The sequence below is a fragment of the Typopeltis vanoorti genome, chromosome 10 (assembly GCF_054136105.1).
Source record: "Typopeltis vanoorti isolate ZY-2024b chromosome 10, IOZ_Tvanoo_1.0, whole genome shotgun sequence".
NCBI classification, from domain to species: Eukaryota; Metazoa; Arthropoda; class Arachnida; order Uropygi; family Thelyphonidae; genus Typopeltis; species Typopeltis vanoorti.
In genome coordinates this window covers 75,876,653-75,891,859 of record NC_143558.1, presented here as the reverse complement: position 1 = coordinate 75,891,859, position 15,207 = coordinate 75,876,653, and the positions used below count along the sequence as shown (strand labels likewise).

General features: G+C 37.0%; 1 protein-coding gene across 5 annotated transcripts in view; it reads right to left on the bottom strand.

Moving 5' to 3' along the window:
- Positions 1–15,207, bottom strand: part of Bili (FERM domain-containing protein 8 Bili) — a 360,304-nt gene that overhangs the window by 226,205 nt on the left and 118,892 nt on the right. The window lies entirely within an intron of this gene.

The following is a 15,207-nucleotide window of genomic DNA, read 5'->3' as shown; positions in this document are numbered from 1 at the left end:
GTTTTGACATGCCTAGTTCTAGGACTGTGAATCTGAAGGGAGCAAAAGAGGTTTCAGTTGCTACAACAAGGCACGAAAGGTCTAACATTACTGTGGTTCTCTGCGTAACTGCAGATGGTTCCAAACTGCCACTGATGGCAATTTTAAAAAGAAAGACTGTTCTAAAAGGTTGTGATTCCAAAGATATTATTGTTACTGCTAATGATAAAGGTCGGATAAATTCCAAGGTTATGAAATTTTGGTTGGAGAATCATGGCGAAAGAGAAAAATGGCATTTTTCAACCCAAAATCTTTGTTAGTGTTGGATTCGTGTAGGGCACACACGACAGCAGAAGTTAAAACAAATGTAAGTAAGTATTCCAAATTGGCCGTCATTCCAGGTGGTTCAACAAAAAAAACTCCAACCCCTTGATCTTGCAGTAAATAAACCATTCAAAGGCAATTTGTGGGCTAAGTGGGAAGACTGGATGATGAATGGCATCCATGAATATAAAAAAAACAGGGCAGATGAAAAGAACGTTATATAAAGATATAGTTGCGTGGATTGTAGAAAGTTGGGCTGCTGTAAGTGAAAACTGTGTTAGAAATGGTTTCAATAAAGCACAAGGGAATGCAGTGGTGTCCAGTGACAATGATTATGAAGCTGAAGAAATACCAAACGAAATTTTTAACGCAATTGATTCTTTCAATATTGAGTCTGATGAAGAATACTTCTACCTTAGTTTTGTTATTACATTTGATTTACCTCTCGTACCTTTCAAATGTATACCACACATGTTCATTTTTAACGAATTTACTTTTTTGTATAGTAATGCGCATGTTATCTATCGAAAAATATGATATTTTTTCAAAATAAAAATTTGAAAGAGGATGTTGGAACAAATGGGTTTAGGTAGCTGCTATGTTTAGTGCTGTTACAAATAAATATGTTATGCATGCAGAACAGAGTCTGTGAGAGGGGGGAATGTTTTTCATGAAGTGTCATTCCAGTTGTCTCCAATTATGCTAATTGTTACTAAATATAGGACAGACTATAAATGTCTCTGCACTGTATTTAGTGATACAATAAAGCCACTGGTTTTTCTTGCTTCTGCAGTATAGCATATGCTGAGGTCAGGATGTTTTTTTTAACGGTATAGGAACATTTTTTATTCATCCTCAAAACAAATTAGCAAAAATGCATCTATTTCTGAATAAAAAATTAATACTTTTGTGTATTATAAGAAGTGGTTGATCTACAGCAAAATACTAGCATATGTTAGTGATAAGACAGAAGAGCTGCTGACAAAAAAAAAAAAATAATAATGACTCTGGGAATCAATATATATTATTATTATTATTCCAGGCAACTCCAAGGAGTCGACAGACTCATCGAGGGAGGCCCTAAACATCACATCCATCACAACTATTCGACATTCACACAGTATCTATCATACCTCGCCTTGAACTCATTCACGGTCATAGCACCCACAACATACTCTGGCAGCTTATTCCACTCATTCACCACTCTCCAAGTAAAAAACCTAGCTCTAACACACCTGCTAACCACATTCTTCCCCAGCTTCCATGTATGGCCCCTAGTCCTCCCACCACCAGTCCTATTCTCAAAAATATCTTCTGGTTTAATCTTATAGAAACCCTTCAGTAATTTGAATGTCTCAATGATATCACTCCTTTTCTGCCTATCGACCAATACCCAGAGGTGATACTAAGTGATGTGAAGTCATTAGCTTCTATATATGAGTTACCCTAGTCCTGATTATATTTCAGGTGCAAACTTTGTTTGCTTACACTTGGATAAAGGATTAAACAAAGTATATAATTTCTTGGTATCTTTAATTTATAGTATAACCAAGTGGAAAAACTTTCAACAATTATCTCTAATCCAGAGTATTTGAATAATAAGGTGTGACACCTTTTGGCAACTCGTACATGAAAATATAACTTCTTCAATACTTCAACCTTAGTATCACCTCTGGTTCTGGCTCCTACTGATGAGACCTCAATAAATGTTGAAACTGGTTAGTAATGCACAGTATTATACATACCTGTAAGGATACGTGCTTTGCACTATGGGATACTACGGCAAGTGATGTAGTCATTAGCTTCTAAATATAAGAGTTGCCCTAGTCCTGATTATATTTCAGGTGCAAACTTTGTTTGCTTACACTTGGATAAAGAAGTAAACCAAGTATATAATTTTTTGGTATCTTTAATTTATGTATTTCATTTTGGGAGCATGCACCTACAGAATTTTTTCAGTCAAGAAGACAAATATTATCATATCCTCAATTTTAAAATATTTTCATTTTAAGAAATACTAGTACTGGGAAAAAGTGAAGCCTAGTATTTCAGTCACAAATGGGAATTTTGCCTGAAGCTGATTTATATCAGGAAATGATTTATGTAATTTTACTCATCACTTTCTTTAAAATAATTACTCAAAGATACACAGTCTTTTCCCAGCACTGTAAAACAATAATAGCCTTCAAAATCTCTTTAATTGTGTAGGAAAAATAGAGTCAGTTCCAAAATGCATGAATATCCTATACCTAAAACCACCTTGTTTTCTGAATTAGTTCAATAAAATTATGTAGATGAGTGTCTAAAGTGTGAAAAAAAAAGTTACAAAAATAAATAAATATTCTTAAATTTGATGCCCTTACTACCTAGCAACTCTATCACAGTTTTGCAAAAAAAATTAATATCCCATTTATAGAGCATGTAGCATCTAAGTAAGAAAAAAAAAATGGATTAACATTTTAAGAAATAAACAAAAATTAGAGAACTTGCCAAATCAATCAAATACAAAATATTAATTTCACTTTATATATATAAACAAAAGCTAAATACATCTGCTTAAATAATTAATACAGAAAGAAACTATATATTTTTTTAAAATATTTCTTGTTTTGCGTTTGTTTTTCATATATGTGTATCATTACAATATTATTTCAATTTTTTCACAAAGAATTTTTCCACAGGGAATTGTCAGTGAAGAATTTCCTGAAATGAACTGTTCACAAAGAATTGTGTGGACATGGAAGGAAGCAATATCAAACTGTATGCCCAAAGTCAAGAGGATAAATCAGGAGTTTGATGAATAGTATCATTAAGCAGGAGCTGCAGAAAAAAAAAAAAGTGCAGGATAAACATAAGGAGAAAGGTGATCAGGAAGCTCACAAACAGCACATAGTTCAGATAAGAAAGCATGCTAAGGAAGGTAAAATTAGATGAGAAGAAATTAGCCAAAGGAAATCCCAAAGAGTTATTCTATATGTGGTAACCAAGAGGAAGAATGACTATAGAAAAATAACTTCGGTGAGAGCTGAGGGTAGGGAGTTGATAGAAGCATACAAAATAGTTCAGTTTCTGAGTAACTACTTTGCAAAGCTATATTAATAATCCAAGTGAGGCTACTGCTGAAAGAGATATGACAGGGACTGAGGTAAGAACAAAGGTTTGATGAATAAGAGTACTTAGGATGTTGAAAAACATCAACGCAAATAATACAGTGAGATTAGGTGGAATAAAAGTTTATATATTACAAGAATGTTTAAGGAATTTGTAATAGCAACAATTAGACTGTTTAACTTAATTATCAATTTTGTTTAGGTCCCAAGGGAGCATAAGGAGAGAAAGCAGTTCAGTTACATACAGGAGGCGCCAAGACTGCAGTAGTAAACTACAGCATCACAGTATTTCTGCAGTGGTGGTAAACAAACTGGAAAAGTTAGTCTAAGGCAGAATTCAGGAATGGTGAATAAGATACTCTATGGGGGTAACATGACTGTGTAAAGGGTCAGTCATGCCATATTAATTGAATAACTGTTTATAATAGAGTGAGTCAATTTGGATAAAGAGAATGCCTATACAATGACAATGCTCTATTCCGCAAGGCTATTTTACAGGATAACACATGGAACCCTGTGATGCAAACTGGAACAAATGAGGATGGATATGAATATGAACATTACAATGGTTGATACACATATACCAAATAGTATATGGAGGAACAGAATCCAGGAGAAATCAGGTGACTGGTGGTATGCTACTACTACTATTTAATTTGTACATAAATGATATAGGAAATGATTTGAAGGGAAATATTCAGCTGTTTGCTGATGAGTAATAGTTAATCAAGGTGATGTAGAGAGTTTGCAAGATGATTTAAACAGACCGAAAGTATGGATAAAAGATAAGAGATGCCAGTTTAACGTGGAAAAGGATAAGTTATTCACTTTGGGATGAAAATATTACAAGCTGTGTACCACATTTATGGAACTGTTTTTGAGGAAATTGATGAAATTATGGATTTGGGGAGTGTTTGTGAATATGGAGTTGAATTTTACAGGACATACTGCAAAGGTGCCAAGCTAGCTCATAAGATTACTTGATCATTTTATAACCCTAACAAGCAGAGATAGGATAGTTATTATTCCTCTTTATAAGGCCTTGAAACTGCTACATCTGGATTACTGTGGTCCGGTCTGGCCACCTGGGTTTCTTGGGGATGAGGAAGTGATGGAGAGGATCTACAGGTGAGTGACCAAGATGTGAAGTAGTCTGTGGAATGCTCTCTCTATGACGATAGAACACTTGTGGATTGCAAAAGTTGGTTGACAGGTGGAAAAGAGGGATATAATAGATACATTTCAGTTTAAGTTACTAAAAGAGTTTATAGGATTGATGCAAAAGAAATATTTCTGCACTTGACTAGATGAGGCAGAATAAGTTGTCATGCCTGGAAAGTGAGTAAGAATGGTTAGCAAGGTGTGAGGACTATATTTATTTTTTTTCTTCTTGGAGAGTGGTGAATAAGTGTAATGGGTCCCCAGAGTCTGTTTTGAGTGCTTCGTTTTCAGTATGTTCAAGGAGAGGTATGATAATATAGTGTGGATAACATGTGGCTCCCATGATGAAACTCCATAGAGGTTCAAGTGTAATAATAACATTTTGTAATCAATGTCTTCTACATTCCCAGTCTATAAAACCATCCTATGAGATCCCACTATAGATAATGTGTTGCAAAGATTCTGAAAAATATTTTCGGCATTTTATGACTTTGCTCAAACTGGAAAGTCAATTGAAAAAAAAAATGTATACCTGATCATCAACATTATCTTTAGTTGATTAAACCTCATGAGTTTGGATTTGTCAAACATGGAGCAGACACTAGTCATGGAATCCTCTGGAATAATATCAAGTTGCTACAGAGCAGTATTTTCAAACATGGTTGCTTATTCAGACAGAGTGCTGAAGCTCTATTACATCAGCCAAACTTCAATAACAATGACAGTTCCTTAAGGAGTCTAATAGTGTTAAAAAAAAAGTCTACAAACAACTGAATCTAAAAGTATACCTATATCAAAAGTATACACACAACTGCATCTAAGAGATCTAGAAAAGGTAACACTGTTACAGCTACTGTTGTACACTGTGGTTAAGTATTACATTTGATTAGATTCATATTTTCCGTTGTTCTTCCTTACATACTGATTATATTCATTGAAGCGCAAAATGAAATATTAGCTAATGTTTAATTAAAAGTGATTACATTTCCTTCAAACTATTAAGATTAAGACCTTTAAGATATTATTACTACTTCTCTAGGGAGTCCAAAGACTCATCAAGGGAAAGCCTATTTAGTCAGTCATGCCTAAATACTGATCTTATCTCTCCTTGAATACATTCACATCTAATGGAAGCCCATTCTTTATGACCACCACGTATCACAAGAAAAACCAGGCCCACACATTTCATAACCACACCCACAGTTAGCTTCCAGGAATGACTAAAGTTCTCTTCCCACCTGGAATAACCTCACTTGTATTTATAGCATTCTATTTATTTCAACTTCACAACTAAATAGCCTTCAAAGCCAATAAAAATTGCTATTTCCAGTATCCTCTGTGAATGTTCATAATTTCCTTTCATTTACAGTAATCTCTTGTACTTCTTATCCTTCCAGAAGATTCCATATCCCTTCAATTCAATTTCTGCTAGTATATTAACTCTCCATTCTGATTCCTGCTTGTATAATATCCTTCCATTCTTCTTATTATTATTATATAATATGGCTACTAGAAGGCTGCAAAGTGATTTCCATTGGTAAAGGGCTCTGGAAAAGATAAGTGCATTATGCTTAATACTTGGCAATATTGCTTGCATTTAGTAGTGTATTGTTTATTTTTTAACTTAGTGTGTCTGCAGGATTAATGGCCTGAAGAATTTGTTACCGACATTTTTTATTGAATTTTTGAATGTTGCCTTAAATGGAACACAATGGCAGTAAGCACGAGGTATATAGGTCGAACAGTATGAAGATCAAATGCTGTTAAGGACATAGACATTTCGAAAATTGTTCGATGCTGTGAGTGCAACATGCATTGCAAAATGTGAAAGATGTGTTTATGGAACTGAACAGGAGATGAGAGAAGGTATGGATTTGTAGAAAGTGTGATATTTTGTTAGCTTATTACTATGTAGCGAATGTGAAACAGACAGAAGAAATGAAAGTTACCGAAAATGAAAGATACAGAAAAGGAACAAAAGCTAGTGAGTGAGGGAGTGAAAGATCACAAGAATAAAAAAACAAACATAAGTGATATGGAAGAGAAAGCAAGTAGGAATGAGGAAACAGAAATAAGGTGTTGCAAGATGAGAGGTAGCATAACTACAAATATGACAGAGTGAAATTGCTAGAATGCAAGATTTGAAGAAAGTTATTCAAAATGGCAAAGAGTAATATTGAAGAGACTGAAGTGCATGGTAATGGAAATAGTAGTAGTATGAGAGATGAAGACAGAACACGAATGCAAGAGTAACAGGGTGGGTGGTGGGGAACTCAGCTTAATGGGGAGACAGCATAGGGAGAGTAGATGTTGAATGTAGTAGTGAATGTATGAAAACAGCACAGAAATGGAATAGATTGGGATGCTAGTGGGGTAGTTGAGACTGAACGGATATATGTAGTAAGTGGTAATAAAGGTGATTGAGCAAGAGCAGGTGTGGTGGAAAAATCACAACCAACAAGTGGCTTGGGTAGGACTCGTTATAGACCTAAAGGTGAATTGTTGTGTTTATTTACTAATGCCAGGAATAACAGATGAAACCGTTTCACTAATTGAATTTATTCACCCCAAAATCATTGGAATAAGTGAAATATTGTTAAATGAAGATGATATCCTAACAGGAATAGAAATGGAAGGTTGCAATGTTTTTCGTGAGGAAAGAAAGGACAGGAGGCGGAGTGCTGATGATGATAACAGGGGAATTACGTCCACATAAGTATGAGCAGAAATTAGCAAATCAGGCCAAGATTTGTAATTTCTGGAATTATTTCAATGTGTGGCAAGCAGAAATAATGATTATGGTAAGATGATGTTAATGGATGAAATTGGGAGAATGGAAACTGCTGCAAAGGTCATAGGGTATTCACAGTGAGTAATTCATCAGGATGTTTCATCCTCAGTGTGAAATCAGGTCAAGTGTGGTGAATGAAATGAAAGAAGAATTAATGGTTTGTGAGCCAGTTATATGAAGAGAAAGGACAGGAGGCGGAGTGCTGATGATGATAACAGGGGAATTACGTCCACATAAGTATGAGCAGAAATTAGCAAATCAGGCCAAGATTTGCTAATTTCTGGAATTATTTCAATGTGTGGCAAGCAGAAATAATGATTATGGTAAGATGATGTTAATGGATGAAATTGGGAGAATGGAAACTGCTGCAAAGGTCATAGGGTATTCACAGTGAGTAATTCATCAGGATGTTTCATCCTCAGTGTGAAATCAGGTCAAGTGTGGTGAATGAAACGAAAGAAGAATTAATGGTTTGTGAGCCAGTTATATGAAGAGTTGAATAAGCTAGATGTCAATAGGGCAATAGGACTTGATGATATTCCACCATGTATCCTAAGAGAATGTTGCGGAGTTAGCATCAGCCTTGGCCTACCTGTTTAAGAAGAGTCATGCAACAGCACAGGTCCCAAAGGAGTAGAAAGAAGGTAAAATTGTTCCACTTCGCATAGGTGGTGATAAGACTAAGGCAACAACAAATTATGGATCAATCTGTATATCTGGAGTTGTAGTTAAGGTATTGGAGAGGTTGGTGAGAGATAGGATACAAAAATTGGGTTGAAAACAGTGGTATTCCTTTTGCTTGTCAGCATGGGTTTGTCAAAGGGAGATCATGTTTTACCAACTTGCTTTTGTACTATAACAAGGTGACAAATGTATTGGGTAAGACTGATGAATATACAGTGGTATACATAGATTTTGCAAAGACTTTTGATAGATTGCAACACCAAAAGTTAGTCACTAAACTAAGCAGATGGAATTGGATAATGAGTTGGATAGGTGACTGGCTATCAGATAGGTATCAGCATGTGTATGGGGGGGGGGTTCTATCTTGAAAGAGGAAAGTCACTAGTAGGGTGCCACAGATGTCTGTTTTGGGACCACTGTTATTTCATTTACATATTAATGATATTGGGATAGACTTAATCGATGATATACAACTGTTTGCAGATGATGCAAAACTGGAGAGAGTGATGAGGAATCAAGTAGTTGTTGTGGATTTACAGAAGAACTTGAATAGATTGTATGAGTGAGTGAGCAATAGTATAGAACTGTGAATTCAATGTTCCAAAATGTAGGATTCCAAAATATGTTGGGAACAACTGGATTCAGTCCAAAGTATATGCTTGGCAAGAAAATTCGGGAGGAAGTTGAGGAAATAAGAAACCTTGGAGTGGTGGTGAACAAAGATCTGAAGTTCATAGATCACACTGCACTAGTTGTTAAGACATCACATCAGATTATGGCAATGATGTGAAGGATCTTAACTTGCAGAAATAAAGAGGTTCTGGTTCTATTGTATAAGGCTTTGATCACACCTTGTATGGATCAAGGTGTCATCACACCTTGTTCCCTGTTTTTCATGGTGATGAGGATATGCTGGAAAGGGTCCAGAGAAAACTAAGGTCATAATTGGTCTTTGTAATGTGGGTTATGAGGACAGATTGAAGGAATGTAGTTTGCAAAAACTTGCAAATAAGAGGAAGAGAGGAGATATGATTGAGACATTTAAGTTGGTAAAGCGTTGTTACTGGGTTAATGTGGAAGAAATTTTTCACCAAATGGGAGAAGGGGAAAGAACAAGGGGACATACCTGGAAGCTGTATAAGGAAAATGTGAGCAGGGGCATACGGAATAAGTTCTTTGCATGAAGAATGGCTGGTGAGTGGAATATGTTGCCTGACATTGCGGTAAATGCAGATATAATGAATGAGCAATTTGATGGGCTTCATGTATAACAGTGTTTGTCTCCTGCAATGAGTGTTTTGACTCCATGGAGGTAGGGTGTTAATAATATTAATTACAAAGATTTGTTTACACCAATTATTCTTGGACATGCTGACTCATTCACAAAACCATAAATTTTTCCTTAATTTTGATTCTTCTTGCATTAACATATAAACATAGCAGTCAATGTGAGGTCCCATACATAATGATTATGCTATAAAATGCAGTACTTCACCAGCCTATAATCAGGTACGATTGATATCACTTTTGTTATATCTCTGATTTTCCTTATGTTATTATCCTTTAGTCCATTTGCTGACAAATTTATAGTTATTTTATGACTGCACCAGCCGGCAACTGAATTCTGATATACTATCTTAGATTACTATGAAAAAAGAATGCAGGGATCACGAGGTTTGCAGTCGTGGTCCCATTTCTTTAGTTACTAATGGATTTTCCTCTAATGTGCAGTCGTGATTTTTCAAGTGGTAATTCAATCCACAGAAACACGACAGACTCATTTGGTTTACACATAAGAAATACATTTATTTTGGCAAAACAAAGAGGTACATTTTAGTCAAACTTTCAATTCTAAAAAGGGGTCTGAGCTCCCACCCCTTCTTAAATTAACACATCCAAAAGGTTCTACTCTATAATCTCTTATACTATCAAAATCGCACTCTTCCTTATATATCTATTCTCAGACTCTGTCAATTTCTATTTAGCTGCTCAGTTATCATACATAGAAAATACATATATTTATACAGGCTTATTCTATAATCCTGGAATGGATTATATCAGACGTGTTTCGTCTGGCAAATTTTTACATGAGAAAACAATCCTTCTTTGTCCCCCCCCCCAAAAAAAAAAATTTTAGCCAGAATTCAAATCTAAACTCAACATAACAACATTAATTTCCTTCTTCCAATATAAGCAGTCCGAAGCCTCGGTTTCCTATTCGGCTCAAGCCTAAGATGTCGCTTGTAGACAAAATGTCCAAAGGAAGACAGTTCTTTAAGCACAACACGGAAATTGGCTATTTTCCCAACGCTCAGTTTCTCATTCCTCTCTGGTTACTCTATCTTAATACAAAAGGTTTCAGCTTACCGTTCTTGCTTCATCTGGTAGAATTAGGACCTTCTTAGTTAGATTCTCGGATCTCCTCACCGTATTTTCTTCAATGGCATCTCCGCTATTCTTTTGTTCTACTCGAAAAGAACACTCCTTCACTGACTTGGACTCTGGCGTTGATTCACCAGCAGCCCTTTCTTCTAGAACTCTGGTTGCATTTTAGCTGCAGCAGTTATGATCCACGTGGCACGTACAGCAAAGGGGAAACTCTTGCTGCGCATGGCGGCAAGCTTTCACAGCTACACAGCTCTCCGCTCAGGAAACCAGGAACAGACGAAAAAGAGAGAGAGAGAGAGATTGAATTCCCCGCCGAAACCTATATACCACAAAACAGTGCCCTCACTTGGTGGTGTCGTCATGCATACGGCGGCAGCCGATTGGTTACCGCGGCTCCGAACTGTCTTTGACATGACCTAATACTTATATCAACTTATATACATCTTTTTAGCAATTTTACATGAATTTCCTATCTCAAATAATTTACAAACATTCTCTGTTCAAGTTATGGGCTTCTCTAACATTAGTTAATATCTACAAAACTGACTATATACATGTTCTAGGTCATTAATAAGAACATTTTCCATCTGGAGGCATAAGTATGTCCTTATCCACCCCTTCTGAGGTTACCTTATGTTGGGTCGGAAAAAGGATGACTCATCAAAAAGTGAATCAACACTTTTTCCAACACAACAAAGGCCCCCCCCTGTAATTAAAATTTTTTCTTAACAAAGTTATGATAAAATTTCTTTGCCCCTTTTCTCCTTGTTTCCCCTTTCTCATTATTACCAGAAATTTCTCCCGAAACAATCTTTGCTCTCAGTTCTCCGCGGTGGGGTGATACTTTTCTACTTTCCACACTGCCTTTTGATAGCGATATGATATCAATAGGGACCCTTTTGGTCTGCATATGCTGCCCACTGCATATGCCGACGTGTATCCTGGCTTTCAACTATGTTTTCTAATTCTATCCTTTTGCTTTCCCCCTCTTTTGTAACCAAGTTGCTATCTACATCCTTAATTGTATTTGTGTCAACGTTAGATTGGGTTTCGATCAAGGTGTTTTTTCCTATCTTTCAGTTCTGTCTCGTTCCTGCATTAGATCTTGCAGGGCAGAGATTTGTCTTTCTCCCCTTTGCATTAAAACTTCTGATCCTTCTTTGAGTTATTCTTTCTTCCATGGAACAGCACACTTGCCTTGGGATAATCACAGGAGAAACCATGTTTCTTCAGGAAATCCTCACCTAAGATCATTTCTACGTGTGAGCACAAGTTTCTGGGCAGTACGAGGAAGTTATGCCATGCATGTAGGTCTAGTCCTATCAATTCTATCCTTAACCTTACCCGCTTTTGGGCATAAATCACAGAGGGTGATATCCCTAAGAGTCTAATTTGCTTCCTCAATCTCTTAGTTCTTAGTTTCATGTAGGTACCCAGTTCTCTGATGCAGTTCTCAGATATAGTGGAAACCTGGGAGCCTGTGTCTAAGAGTGTGTCTAAGTCTTTTCTGCCTATTCTTGTTATTACTTTCATTCCTGTGAGGTTTTCCCTTCCCTTTTCAAATGACTTGGCACAAACACAAGATGTGGCCTCAGGTTGGTGCCTGACCCTTGAGGTTCCCTGTGCGGTAAAACAGTCGCGGGCAATGTGTCCTAGTTTGTTACATCGGTAATATCTAGGGGATCTCACGTTGGAAATCTCGTCTAACCTCTCCGTCTAAAGACAAAGGAGGGCTCGAGCCACATTGGGCAGACATTTCTGTTATCCTGTCCATCAGGGATTCTAACTTATCAAGTACTGGCTGTTGTAACCTTTTTACTTCTTGTTGTATGAGATCAGTCGCCTTCTCTTCTTGAATCATTTGAGACCTCTTGCTGTTGATAGGATTTATCGTCAACTGACTGGTTATTAAGTCAAGTCATTCCATGAGTGGTTGTTGTAACCTTTCAACCTCCATTTTGATCAGGGAGCGTCGTTGAGGTTACACGTATCATTATCGATCTTACAGACAGATTCCATTTTGTTTCTTTCTATATTTTCTTGTACTTCTTGGCACTTCTCTCTTTCCTTTTCTCTCCCTTCCTTTCTTCGACTCAGACATCTGTTATCTTCCTTGTTATCCTTTACCACGTTTACGTGGTTTGCAGTGGCTGCAGGGTATATGTCCCCAAGCAGTTGTTCTTTCTCTGTGGCAGCATCAAGGCATTCCTTTAGGTTGGATATGTCCTTCGCAAATGCCACCTCTTTAGTTCCTGTCTCAAGCCCACTCTGAAAAGTTGGAATACTGTCCAATCCAAATGGTGTCTCTCCTCTTCTTGTACACTCAGTGAGTGAGCACACGTGAGTAGTCTGTTGTAATACTCATGCACGTTTTCCTTTTTCTTTTGCCTTATGCTTTGGAGCTTCCAGAGGTTAGGCCCCACTGTTTTGGTTTTTGAAAATTGTGAGGTTAGGATTTGCCTAAACCTCTGGTAGTCCATTGCATTTTTCAATAGAGGAGAGGAGTAGAAGTAGCTTTTTGCGCTTCCAGTTAACTTGCTGCAGAGCAGAATAAGTAACTGGAAGTCACTCCATCTCCCTATTTTCCTAAGTTCCTCTACGTACTCAAAATATGCCCCCACATCATCAGAATCTTCGCCAGAGAACTGAGGGAAAATTTGTTGGGGATTTATGGTTCTAAAGAACTCTGGGTCGCTCATCTCGGTGGTTGTAGTAGGTAGGGACATAGTTACGCTCTTAGATTAACACTTTGTTTAAAATTCCTAAATTTCACCACCACTATACTTTTCACTACTGAGTTCTGTTTCTGTGATTGAGACCAGCTTGTTGTGCAAATTAAAATTTTTAGTACATCCTGTCGACTGAGCCATTGTTATATCTCTGATTTTCCTTATGTTATTATCCTTTAGTCTGTTTGCCGATAAATTTATAGTTATTTTATGACTGCACCAGCCGGCAACTGAATTCTGATATACTATCTTAGATTACTATGAAAAAAGAATGCCGGGATCAAGAGGTTTGCAGTCTTGGTCCCGTTTCCTTAGTTACTAATGGATTTCCCTCTAACGCACGGTTCATGATTTTTCAAGCAGTAATTCAATCCACAGAAACATGACAGACTCATTTGGTTTACATGTAAGAAATACATTTATTTTGGCAAAACAAAGAGGTACATTTTAGTCAAACTTTCAATTCTAAAAAGGGGTTTGAGCCCCCCCCCCCTCTTCTTAAATTAACACATCCAAAAGGTTCTACTCTATAATCTCTTATACTATCAAAATCGCACTTTTCCTTATATATCTATTCTCAGACTCTGTTAATTTCTATTTAGCTGCTCAGTTATCATACACAGAAAAAACATATATTTATACAGGCTTATTCTATAATCCTGGCATGGATTATATCAGACGTGTTTCGTCTGGCAAATTTTTACATGAGATAACAATCCTTCTTATATTCAACTTTGTTCCCCCCAAAAAATTTTAGCTAGCATTCAAATCTAAACTCAACATAATAACATTAATTTCCTTCTTCCAATATAAGCAGTCCGAAGCCTCGGTTTCCTATTCGGCTCAAGCCTAAGATGCCGCTTGTAGACAAAATGTCCAAAGGAAGACAGTTCTTTAAGCACAACACGGAAATTGGCTATTTTCCCAACGCTCAGTTTCTTATTCCTCTCTGGTTACTCTATCTTAATACAAAAGGTTTCAGCTTACCGTTCTTGCTTTATCTGGTAGATTTAGGACCTTCTTAGTTAGATTCTCGGATCTCCTCACCGTATTTTCTTCAATGGCATCTCCGCTATTCTTTTGTTCTACTCGAAAAGAACACTCCTTCACTGACTTGTACACTGGTGTTGATTCACCAGCAGCCCTTTCTTCTAGAACTCTGGTTGCATTTTAGCTGCAGCAGTTATGATCCACGTGGCACGTACAGCAAAGGGGAACTCTTGCTGCGCATGGCGGCAAGCTTTCACAGCTACACAGCTCTCCGCTCAGGAAACCAGGAACAGATGAAAAAGAGAGAGAAAAAAATTGAATTCCCTGCCGAAACCTATATATCACAAAACAGCTCCCTCACTTGGTGGTGTCGTCATGCATACGGCGGCAGCCGATTGGTTACCGCGGCTCCGAACTGTCTTTGACATGGCCTAATACTTATATCAACTTATATACATCTTTTTAGCAATTTTACATGAATTTCCTATCTCAAATAATTTAAAAACATTCTCTGTTCAAGTTATGGGCTTCTCTAACATTAGTTAATATCTACAAAACTGACTATATACATGTTCTAGGTCATTAATAAGAACATTTTCCATCTGGAGGCATAAGTATGTCCTTATCCACCCCTTCTGAGGTTACCTTATGTTGGGTCGGAAAAAGGATGACTCATCAAAAAGTGAATCAGCACTTTTTCCAACACTACACTTTGTTTGAGGCCATTCCGCTTACACACTTTCTTTCTGGTTGCAATATTATACCTCTCATATTATTCCGGTTGCTATACTACAGTTTTCTCTCCCCTCCAACTCTGATTACTTGTTCTGCCTCTTCTTTACTCTCTTACTCTCATGCACATTCTATCACTCTGTCCATCCATAATTTCTCTCTCTCTCTCTTGTAGCAACCTTCCATCTGAATTGTAGTCTGCTTCTGTCTTTCTCTCTCTGATCCTTATCACTACTCACATTATTCTGCCTCCATATACCCTTTCTCTCATTTCAAACAGCATTTTCATGTTCAACCAACTTTCCTTCATATTTCCACC